We start from the raw sequence: 12,390 nt of genomic DNA, 5'->3' as shown, positions 1-12,390 counted from the left end.
GAAGAGCCTCAGAAAACAGTGGTGATTGTTGTTGTTATCAATAAAAAAATTCAGGAAACTGGAAGAAAAACAGATTAGAACTTGAAAATGGGTAAGGTGGAAGATGCTACACTTGCACAGATGTCTTCAACTCAACAAAGAGAACAAGCAATGACCATTCAAAAATAATTTTGAGTACATGGAGGCAGGGAATCTACCAAAGCCCAGACTATACTTGAGTAAAGATTGTGCAGCCACAACCAAAGAATGAGACTAACATTAACCTTGGATTGTGAAGTAGAGCACAGCCTGACAGACACATGAAATATCTGCTCTCAGTGTTTGCAAGACTTTAGCTGAAATACTGAGCCTATGGAACAGATAACCCTGCTTCGATAAATATGGTATCTGGAAGTGACAGAGGAGAGCAAGAAGAGGCAGGGATCTCCAAGACTGCAAGAGTAGAGGTTGTTAGCAAAAAAAAAAGTTCAAATTAATGTGCACTACATTTGCTGTTGCAAAAAGGATAGAAGGATAGGTATTATCCCTTTATCAGTGACACATCCATCTGGGAGGAGCCCAATGCCCAGGTGATAATCAAGTCTGCCAGAACTCTGAGACACAGTGATATATTTCAGGGAAGGGAAATAGTAGGTGACTTAATTATCCAGTGCCAATGGCGATTAAAAAGAGGAGATTTGCACTGGTGAGAGGGAGCAGGAAAAGGCTGAGTTCCTGTGCACCAATGTAGAGAAAGCAGAGAAGCACAGAGCAGGGATGGCAGTTTGGTGACAGAGTCTCTGTTGTACTCCAGGCTCTGAAAGCAAATCCCTTTAGAAGATGTCACTAAGGGCATCTGGTGTCAACATCATGACAGGAAAGAAGAGTATTCCCTGCAGAAAATTCCACTCTCCATACAAATACTGCAGAAAGACTGCAGTGTGACCAGCGTGGTCATGTAATGTGAAGTATTTTATTAGAAACTGATCAACATTTTATGAAATTACCCTCATAAGATTAAATTCAAAGTGTTTTAACATCAGCATTTTTAGTATGCTTTGTTAAGATGCTACTGCAAAAACTTTTTCTATTTTTCCTGGTTTAACATTTAAACAAATTGTCAGTGGACTGGAAAGAGGGGGAAGGTAACTTGAAGACATCCGGTTGACCCAAAACTGGAGAAGTCTGTTCTACCTTTCAAAGCTCACGAGACAGCTTTTGACTGCTGTTTCTGCTAAAACATAAAATGAATCCCAAGAGACTACCAAGCACAAGATTAGTTTCTTGCTGTGTGCAAAGGAAAAAATATTTCAATGCCAAAAAGGAATGTCCAAACGGGTCTCTGAGAAAGGCTGGAGAATGTGTGGTTTTGAGGGCTTTTGAGACCCACCTGGGCAAATCTTCTACAACATGGTCTGCTTTCATTGTTTGCCATTTCTGTGATGGAAGTCAGGCCAGAGACCTCCTGGGATCCTTCCCCACCTTTATGGCTGTATGCTGATCCTATGGATTCACCTTTCCTTGAGGGCACCAACCTTGGAGGTGACTTTTTTTTCTACCTGGAAAAGAAATCCATTTGCAAGGGAACACTCGATGGGTCAGTGGGTACCATGAGGGCCCTGTGTGGGGTGAGCATTTCAGGAATAACCATCTCTGCTCACAGGTGTGTCCAGGCACTGACACTCCTGTGGACACAGGGCAGTGACTCCAAGACTGGGGGTTCTCCAAGGCCACAGTGTCCACCATGTAGATAGACTTGAGTGGAAGACTAAAAGAAATACTTGTGTATTGCTTGGCTCAGAACACCCAGGAAGGAGAGGAGCTATCCTGAATTGCCTGTGGGAATTTATGACTAGAAGCAATGGGGGTAAAGTCAGGTAAAGAAAAACAGTTTGAACATCAGTAAAATTTCCTAACTGTGAGTGTTATTAGACTGGAATAATCTCCCCTAAGGGAAGTAATAAAACCAACATCATTTGCATCTTTGCAGACTAGACCAGACAAAGCACTGGGAAATACACTGTGGGGAATAATCCTGTAAAATGATTGCACTAATTTTTCTCATCTATTCTTTCTTCATAGGATTGCTTCATACATGGAATATGCCATACTCTTTTTCCTGTTACTTTATTCCTTTTCCTGTGGGTTAAGTAAAAAAACCCCGAAGGAAATTATACCATTCTAACAAAAAAGTAACATATTAAGACAATTTGCATTTTCATTTAAAAAAAGACATATTTTATCTTTAAAATATAACCAGTGATAGACACAAGAGCATAATCTCTAGGATAATGACACACTTCAGTACACTAGGCAATTAGGTTTGCCTTTATTTATTTATAGTTTGACATGCTGCTCATACAAATACTCTGTGTAACAGGAGGAAGTCAGTTTGACCTTAATTATTGCCTGTAAATAATTCCTGAATTGTAACTAAGTAGTGCCTTTTAAAATGTAATTATTATAATGTCAGAGTTACAGAGCTCATTGATTTATAATTACTTAATTGTTTCTACCCATTAAACCACAGCTGTGATAAGTTCATCTTGCCTACATGCACTAGCCTGGAAACTGAGGGGTTATGGGCAAGAGCTTGGACTAATGTTATCTCCCACAGTGAAATGGCTGAACAATCGTTCCAGTCTGGTCAAGGTTAGTAGGGGTCATTAGATGGCTGAGAGACCGTGGGCAATGAGCTGGGCATTTCAGTACACATCCTTCAGAATAACAGGGAGGGGAGAAGGAAATACAAAATATCCATATCTCCAAGGTCCTGAACTCCCACCAGGTCTCACCAATTAGACAAAAACCTACTTCTTTGTGACTCTGATTTTAGACTTTTGGGGTCATAATATATAGTGAGCTATTGGGCATACTGCTGACTGTGCTGCTGGGAAACAGAAAACTCAAAAACTATGTAATTTTTTCTCCATGTATCAACATAAGGCATCTAGTTATTTTCACATTTGTATGGAAGGGAGAGACCGTCATTTGACTTCTGGTGACTTGCAATTTAACAGTGTAAGAGCGCTTCACAGAGAGAATTCAACCCACAGTGTTGTGATTCAACCCCAGCCAGCATCTAAACCCCACACAGCTGAGTCCTTGTGTAATCAACAGGGTTTCCAGCATAAATCCAAACATGGCCCCATGTTGGCTACTCAGAAGAAAATTAACTCTATCCTAGCCAAACCCAGTACACACACATGATCCTCTTGTCATTAATATATTTGGTTCTTTGTGTACCACTGCCTGGTAATCACCATCCAAACCACTCTGTTGCATTACATGTGTTTCTCCAAGAGGAAGAAAAAAAAAGATATTAATAATAAAGCATTTTAAAGTAGCCAGCACGACACACTTTCACTTAAATTGTAAACCTCATCTGCCAGAGGAGCAGAAATGCCAAGAAGTTTCTCAGATGTCAACTCTGAAAAAGTAAAGATCAACTTTCTACTGAAAAGATATACTATATTTTGCTCAAAATAAAGTGGTATTTAAAAATAATTTGTGTAGATTTTAAAAGCATTAAAATTTTTATTCAATTCAAGTAAACCTTAATTCAAACCTTTTGCTGTCTTACAGCATAGTAAAAACCAGCAGCTAAGAAGCATATGAATTCTGTGTGCTATAGAAATAGACCCTAGAAGAAGTGTTAGAACTGTGATCTGACCACTCAGATAACCATTCACAAAGCCAGTCTCAAGAATAGGAGATTATGTGTGTTCTCAGTATTAAGACATTTTTAATGCATTTCTTAGAAATGCAATGTATATTGAAAGCATGAAAAATCCTGTTCTGTGTTGAAGAACACAGAAGTTAAGAAGCATTAAAGAAGTTGCTTCTATGAATTTCTCTGCAGTATACCCAAGACCCTGAAGCTGAGAATGAAGATTTTTGTGCAAGCTGTAGATATACTTTAGGGATTAAGGCAATTAACCCTTTAAGGATGTGTTCCTATCTTAGGCTTTTCTAGTCTGTACAATATGGAGCTAAAAAATACCAGCATGGTACATCTCAATTTCTGCATGCCTAAAAAGAGGAATATTAATTATGTAGGTTCACCAGTCAGGTTACATCTAAATTCCCCATGGTAAATGAGACTAAAGAAATGCAAACTATTCTAGTGCCGTACAATTCAGATGTAGTGATAATGCCCTGCTTGTTATTACCAACATTCCACAGCAATTAGGGAATTGTGGATGAATCCTAAATCTATAGGAAGAAAATCAGATTGCCTCGAAGTGTGGTCCTGTCCCATCATGTGACTGAAAGTGTAGGATTAAAAGAATCACTATCTCCATGTTTCTTGTGCACTTTTTAGTTCATAATTGAAAGCAGTGTTTTTTCATCTGTCAGTTATGCAATTACAACACAGGTTCTTGCCCTCCTCTGTACCCTTCCCAGTCATCCAGGCTTTTCAGCCAAACCCTGCTGTCAGCTCTACCTGCAGAGACCTATTCCTGTCAGTCTGCCTGCGATATACCAACAACAGGCAAAGAACAACTTACTTAAATGTAAGTACTATCCATTCCCAAGTGTTGATTCCCTTGAAAATGTGATAAATTTCTCTTATCTATTCTGCTTTTTTTTTTCTCTCTTTTAGTATGAAGAAAAAGCATAAATTTGGAAGCTCTGTGGTTTGAGTACATGCACAGAGGTACTTTAAAAAACACGGTTTCAGAGATTACTACTTGATACTAAAAAACCAACAAAAACCCAACAGATAAACACACAGGGACTGTAAGCACTCAGAAATAATTTTTCCAGGTCCACGGTAAACCCTTATACTGGGATAAAGATAATGAGTAAAACCTCCCCCAACAATTCCTAATAGAATTAATTTACTAATTCGTTCTATGATGTTTTTTTTCCCCTGGTAAGCTAAAGAGACATAGCAGTGAGGCATTCTCCAGTTCTGTTATCAATCCCTGCTCCAGTATTTAATGTATATCTAGGAAAGTCTTTTTGCTTCTCCATTGCCCTGCCTAACAAGGAGAAAACCTATCTTCTTCCTCACCTCATGCAGGCACACAGGTGCAACATCCTGTAACATCCTGAATCATCTGTACTAATTGTTAATGTGAAAAAACAACAAATACATAGAAACTGTCCTCTGATGATGATCAGGCACATCCTTAAAGAGCTCCTTCCATAGGAGGGAATCAGGCAGAGCAATAGCTGAAGGGATGCCCACAAGTGCAGACAGAACAGCCAGTAAAGACCATATCATACAGTTCTAAGCTTGCATATCACATGCCCTAAAGAGACCTGCTCTTTCAAATTCACCTGCACAGGCTTGCTTTCTTTTCCTCCAGTATTGCATGAACTCATTCAAGTTCTCAAAAACATTACCTATATATAAAAACAACCTGTGCACAAAAAGTTACTAAGAAAACAATTTGAATCATAATAGTACCAAGAAGGTAGGACTTTTGTTTTTTAAGCATTTGTGTACGTTAAAAAAAGGACAGCTACAACACAAAAAAAGTGTGATCAAAGAATAAGATTAACCTTGATAATTGACAGTTTACTTGAGGACTCCCAAAACCAAACAGAGACACCTCCCTCTATTTCACGTCTCACTTTATCCTCTCTGATGGGAGGTTCTGTAGGTATAATGCCCTTTTCAAACAGGGCCTATTAGTACAGTGTAACACACTTTTTACCCTCATCTAATTGAGATCTGTAAGTCGTGAAATACAGATTAAGTACACTTCTTTCCATCCAGAGCACTTTTTTGTCAGCTTGAAAGAACTGTCAAAACAGACACCTTGAATTAGCACAGAAGTCATAAGTGCTGACATGTGTAATGTATGCAGATTGTCCCACTTTTCCACCTACTGAATTCTTGTTGCTAATCTAATTAATACCCTCTGATTATTTCAGATGGTCACTTGGCAAGTGACAGCAAAGATAAAAGGCTGGGGCATGCTGTGACATGTACCTGGGTTTTATCTGCCCCATTTCCAACACACTTTTCTTTGTGTATTTCTCTTCTCCTCTCTTGCCCTTGTTACTCTTGCAAACATGGCACCTCTTCTCCCAGGCTGTGGGAGCACTGAGACACAAAAAACCTGGTTGAGTTGGAAGTCAAATACATTCTTTTGTTTTCCCTACGTTTTTTAATATATCACCTCTGTTCTATGTGTCCCCTCCATTTTTGCATCCCTTTTCACCTCACCAATGCAGCCTGGTCCTCATTTTGCCTGTAGGCTTCTCATACAGCCCTTGCAAACACATGGCTGGTCGAGAGGACACAGCGAGGGCTGAGGGCTCTGCTGGGCTGGATAGAATCCACAGAGCAGGAGGACAGCCCTCACCTCATCCTGGAGATCCTGCGGGATGCGTATTTGAAGATACAAGGGGTAAAGCAAACAAAGAGGGTGCAGACTTGGTACAAGGTACAATATTTGCTTATTATATGTTTGGCCATATTCAGGCATTCCAGGAACAAATAAGAGGCACTGAAGGGGCAGGATGGTGGTTCCTTTGCCAAGCACAAAGAGGATATATTTATACCCTCCTCATTATCCTACTCCTTCACCTCAGACTGAGGCTAAAAAAGCCATGACCAACCATGGTGAAACAACAAGGGAAACTACTGGAGTTTTGGACGTGAGATGATTTGGAATTTTTTATTTAGCATCGACATATTTTCAGTCATAAGAGAAGATGCGCATATGCACACACAAAAGAGGTTTCTTTCCAAAAGAAATTATATAGCAAACCTCTGATTGTAATTCAAGGACTAAAGTTAAGTAGTGTGTGTATACGTGATAGATCTCACAGACGAGGATCTTTTGTGACGTTCTGCTACAAGGGAAACAAGAAAAGCTGCACAGACACGAGAGTGTGGGAGTAAACAAGAGCATCTCTGCAGAACAGATCAGTTCTTGGAATACTAAGGGCGTTCCAAAGGGGGTGAGTGGATCAGAATACTTTGAATGCAAATATGGTGGATGTCAACCTTTTATATCCACCATTCCTACGGTCCTTACAACTGCCTCATGTGCATTCAGAAAGCACTGCCCACATAAATAACATTGTTCTTATAAAACATCTGATTCAAATTCCATTTTACTCAGCTGGAAAAAAATAAGGAAATTGCGGAGACATCTCAAAAAGTTAAGCAAGGACCGCTAAATGAGTGCAAAGAATAAATCATACCAAGCCAAATATTTCACAAAGGCCTTGTTATGTTGGAATAGTTTAACATGATGCTGGCAATAAAAACAATAATTGCATTCAGTCAGACAGAAAAATAAAGACAGGGACCCTGAATTCTTTATCAGCATAGGTCTTTTTCCAGCTCAAAAAACATTCCTTCATTTGCTCCATCCTATTTTCTCTTTAGGAAGTCACTAGAGGGCATCATCACCTACCCAATCCTGCCTGCAGACCAGGTCAGATCTGTCATACCCTACCCTACCCAGAGAAGCTACATTGCTCTCTGTAGGAGTGTCTTCTGCAGAGTTCTGAAAAATCAGATTCCAGTTGTTCCCATAGCCCTAGCAGAGGAGGCCCTGCAGGGGCACCATGAAAATGGCCTATTTTGGGTTACAGCAGAGTGAATTCTTAAAAATGGCACTACTAAACAGACCCGTCCATCAACATCCCTCACTTCATTGTGGGTCTATTTGTTAAAGTACTCCCATACCAACTTTTCCAAACTGCCCTGACCATTTGGAAAGACAGAGTGCTGAATAGAACATGAGAACATGAGTAGCTCTGTAAGACCCAGGGCAGGAATCATGCCCCACAGATTTACCATGGATGGGTATACTGTGCAGCGCTCCTAACACACCCCAGCTCCCATTTTTACACAAGAGCTCTTACAGTGAACATGAGAGTTGAAAGATCTGACTGTTGCATGAACTAAAGACACAGGGGAGGAGGTCCATCGGCCCAATTCTTTATTTATCCTTTTCTTTCTTTTTTCCTGTTCTTCCTAAAAAGTTCCACAGGGTATCATCTTCACAGCTTTGAATTTTTAACCATAAGTACAATGCCCACTGTCCCAGAATCCTTAACAATATCACTATTTGGACAGCTTTCCTGGTGGTAAAGCATGCACATACAGCTGGGAGTCAGGGAGATTTTGATCCCTTCAATCTTATTACAGGCAGTGCTACACACATAAAAATTCACACCAAGGTGAAACCCAGGTACAGGATACCCCCTGCTTATCATCCCCATGTCCCAGCCCCACAGTTTGGGCATGGTGTGGGTGTGACAGGGGCATGGGACTCGTGCTCCCCTGTCTGTGCACAGGGATGGCACAGGGAGCACCTGCTGCTCAGCTAAATGCAGGGCAGAGGAATTTTTGCCGTGAGGCCTCACGGCTGGCACTCTCCAAATTAATCTCTTCTGTGGATGCAAAGCTGTAGAATCTTGAGAAAGCTCCTCATTCATCAAAGGACTTGGAAGGAAGATCCCTTTTTTCAGGAAATTATGGAGTCCAGAAACTGTGGACTAGTGACACATTGGCTTATGGCATGCAAAATGCACCTGCCTCACCAGGGTCCTCCAAGAGCAGCTTTAAGCCACCTCCAGAGCCTGGAGCAGGGCAAAAAGCACCTGAATTTCCAGTGTTGGAAACACCTGTTATACAGGAAATGGGTCCACAGGTCATAAAGAGTTTATTTCATTTTGATTTTCACCTGGGATTTCCCTTCAAAGGGTGGGTACATGGAGCTGTTCTATCCGTGCTAACTGCCAGGTGCATACTTCAGTTTGGAGGGAATAAATAAATAAACAGGAGGTGGATAAAACCCCTGCCCTGCACTATGAGCCATGGTATACCTGGCACAACGTGCAAGAGAGCAGCTTTATCATCTTGTTTACCAAAATAGATCAAGTGTTGGAAATAGAAGAGGAACTGGAGGGGACATTGATGTCTATCACTGAAATTGTGGAGGAGCAGAACTGTAAAAGGCAAGTAAGGTAAGTAGGTAGGTAGGGATGAAAAGAAGAATGGGAAAACATTGGATCTACATCCCAATTAAAGAGGTAAAACACTCAGACGGAGGCACAAATGATCTCATCAACTCCATTGTCCAGGGCTTGGAAATGATAACATGTTTGTGTTAGAAAAATCAATAAACTGCACTCAAGTGGGGTCACAGTTTTGGGCATCAGAAAACTTAAATGTGGTTAAATATCTCTGTGAATATTTCAAGTAACTTTCTGGGATGAAAACTATCAATGTATTCATGGAACATCAAGGAAAAAATCACATTAGAGTAAAAATTTATTGTTTTTCCTGTATGTACTGAGAGGTGAAGGTTTCTGTGGACTGGAAAGAGTGGCTCCTACCTTTCTGTGTACAGACAATGGGAGGACACTTGGTGAGTATTATTCACTAAAGCAGAGGTACAGTCCCAGTCATTCTAACAGAAACCCACACATTCCCAGACCTAGAGTGCTTACTCACAAGCCAGCATTTAGATATGCAAATAACAGCATATTGTTATCAGCAGTTTGTCCAATAATATTTCCTTTGTTTCATCAAAAAGGCGTATCAGTTTTGTGCAGTTGGCAGTGAATATGCAAAGAGGAATTTGAAAAAGCAGGACCAGCCAGAACAGCAGCCTCTGCCAGTCTGATTGCAGGCATGGCTGATGTCAGACCATGCATCAGAAGGTTAGGGTGCTAATGACTTGTTGATGTGTTTGACATTATGCAGCTATCTCTGAGCAGGTATTTTCACAGCAAGTGTTGTTTTTATACATGTTTCCCTATTACTCATGAGCTGGAAGTTTCAAGGGAAAATTTTGAAAACAAGATAAAAGCTCAAGGGGACTGGGATGAAGAGAGAAAGAAAGCTTGTCTGAACACACACATTATTTAGTCCAAAACACAGAAATGTGAAATACCATGTCTTTGGTCATAAGTATGTTAAAAAATCAGAAATACTGGACACTTAAACTCATCTTCTCAGCTACAGTAATAAAATCATTGAATGGTTTGGGACCTTTAAATGTCATCTAGACCAACCCCTTGCAATGAACAGGGAAGAGTAAATTGTTTATATTCATATATACATAATAAGCTGCACTCCTTGAAAAGAAGTTAAAACATATTCAAAAAAGATGAGAGAATTTGAAGAAAGAGGTCTAACTAAATTATCATCCTGAAATAATCTGGCTAGTTTATCTTCTTTGGTTTGGTTTTTTTCTTGGTTTTGGGTTTTGGTTTTTTTGGGGTTTTTTTGTTTGGTTTTTTGTGTTTTTTTTTTTTTGTTTTGTTTTTTTTTTTTTTGGTTGGGTTTTTTTTTGTCAGTCTTTCCTTTGGAGATTTGCAAGACAATTTTTAGAGCCTAATTAACTTTTTGCATGAAGATGAAGTCCTTTCATTTTGGAGAATTAATCACATTTAATCTCCAGACACTAGCCATTATAACAAATCTGTCTGTCCACTGTAACAGCAGGATTATGAAAAAATAAATGGAAAGTGACAATCACATTAGCCTGAGAGTGGTTTTGGCAGTAACCAACTGGCTTTTCTAGTTGCTATGACTTTAACCCATCATCACTTTTTCATTACAAGTACTCGAGCAGTGGAGTAGGTTCAGCTGCCAAGCAGCTTTTTCAGGCATTTATTATGTCAGTAATGTTTATGTTTGAAATGATCAAGCCCCTTCTGAGTGAATTGCTGTCTTAAACACAGCACTCCACGCTGCCAGCTGGAGACCAGCTGTGTGGGGTGGTTTTAGAGTCAATGGACTTTAGGCACAGAGGAGTGCAGAATCAATTGCAAACGGAGGAATCACGGACGCATTTTGGGCTGCATATCCAAAGAACTTTGTTCCAGGACTGAAGGTGCTGGAAAACCTATTCTCAAAGGGGACTTTGCAGTAAAAAAATATGTGTATCTGTATGAGAAGGTAACTGAGCAATAATACCAGTGCAGTGAAATATGTCTAAGAAAGGGGGGCAGGGGGTGAAAAGTGGAGGGTGCAGGGGGGAAGAGCAAGCTCTCTGTAGATAAAATGATTAAGAACTACAGAAAATATTTCCATAACCATGCCAAAGAAAAAGAGATACATTGTTGTATTTTGCACTTCAGCCAGAAGTGCAATCAGTGCTTTGCAGAATTCATGCAGAAATATGGCTGCCTAGGAGAGTATGTGTTCTGGGGTGATTCAAATCAGCTAAATAAAGGTAATTAAAGATATAAAGGACTGAAGCAGTAAAAACAGGACTGAGCTATTTAACCAAGTGTGACAGCTTTGCATGACTGATTATTCATTAACTACTCCTAGGTAGTTAAGAAACATAAAATGTGATTCATTATCTCTAGAAAGAAAACAAGCTATTAAGAAATCTAACTTCATGGTGTTCCTAAAACTAGTATAAATATTTGAATTTCTGCCTATAAAGTTTCTGAAAAACATGAATCATCCATTCACATAAGGCACATACGTATACATACATCAATTTCTTAGCTGGCAGTTAGCAGGTAGGCATGAATATATGCATATCCCAAAAGCCTTATGCAATTAGTTATTATTTCTACCTAGTTCTTACCATCTATTTTTATGGAGATCAACTCTATCAACTAAGGAATGCTAAATCAGCAGGCCTTTATAAAAGAGAAATGATCCACCATATTATCCTCTTATCAGGCTGAAAGCTCTCCTCTTCCCAGGTTTGTAATTGTGCAGCACACTAAATTATGATCATAAAGTTCATTAGAAACTCTTCATTCACTCTTCACATGCAGTAATTTCAGCTCATTTACTTCATTAGTTAGCTGCTAATACTGAGTGCACTGGAAGCACATGTATGTGAGTGCCACTACAACATTATGAATTACCAGTTCATTGCACAGCACCTAGAAAATCTCTAATTACAGCTCACAAGCTCATAATGAACCAAACATATATAATTCTATGGAATGTTAACAAAAAAATGCTTACACTAATTCTTGTTTATTCATCTGGGCATCACAGCAGGATAAGTACTCATTTACATGTCATTTGGGCTTTTTGTTGTTTTGGGTTATTTTTAATTTTCCCTGCATTTTCTGCTGATAAGCATGACTGTTTCTCTTGGTTTGTTGGGATTTTTTTAACTGATGAGGTATAGTATATAAATATATATTATAAGGAGTCATGACATTATAAGCATGTTTTAGTATGAGTCTGCTTTAAATTAAACATAAAACAAACACCAGGAAATTGCTATCAAAGGTATTTGCCATAAAATAACGTTGCTTGACTATTGAGTGCCATAATTGGATATTGCTACAGTTGCCAGTGCATTTGCAGCTGAACTATTTGGGTATTATGTGGAAGGGATTTTTCCTGGAATGTCCAGCTGAATTAAACAGCAAATTTCACAGGCTAGCTTAAAACAGTTTTTCTGTCAGGGTAAAATAATGGCACAGCTTCTCCAGGATCACTTT

This window comes from Taeniopygia guttata, chromosome 5, assembly GCF_048771995.1.
Source record: "Taeniopygia guttata chromosome 5, bTaeGut7.mat, whole genome shotgun sequence".
In the NCBI taxonomy this organism is placed as follows: domain Eukaryota; kingdom Metazoa; phylum Chordata; class Aves; order Passeriformes; family Estrildidae; genus Taeniopygia; species Taeniopygia guttata.
This window is presented reverse-complemented; position numbering follows the sequence as displayed.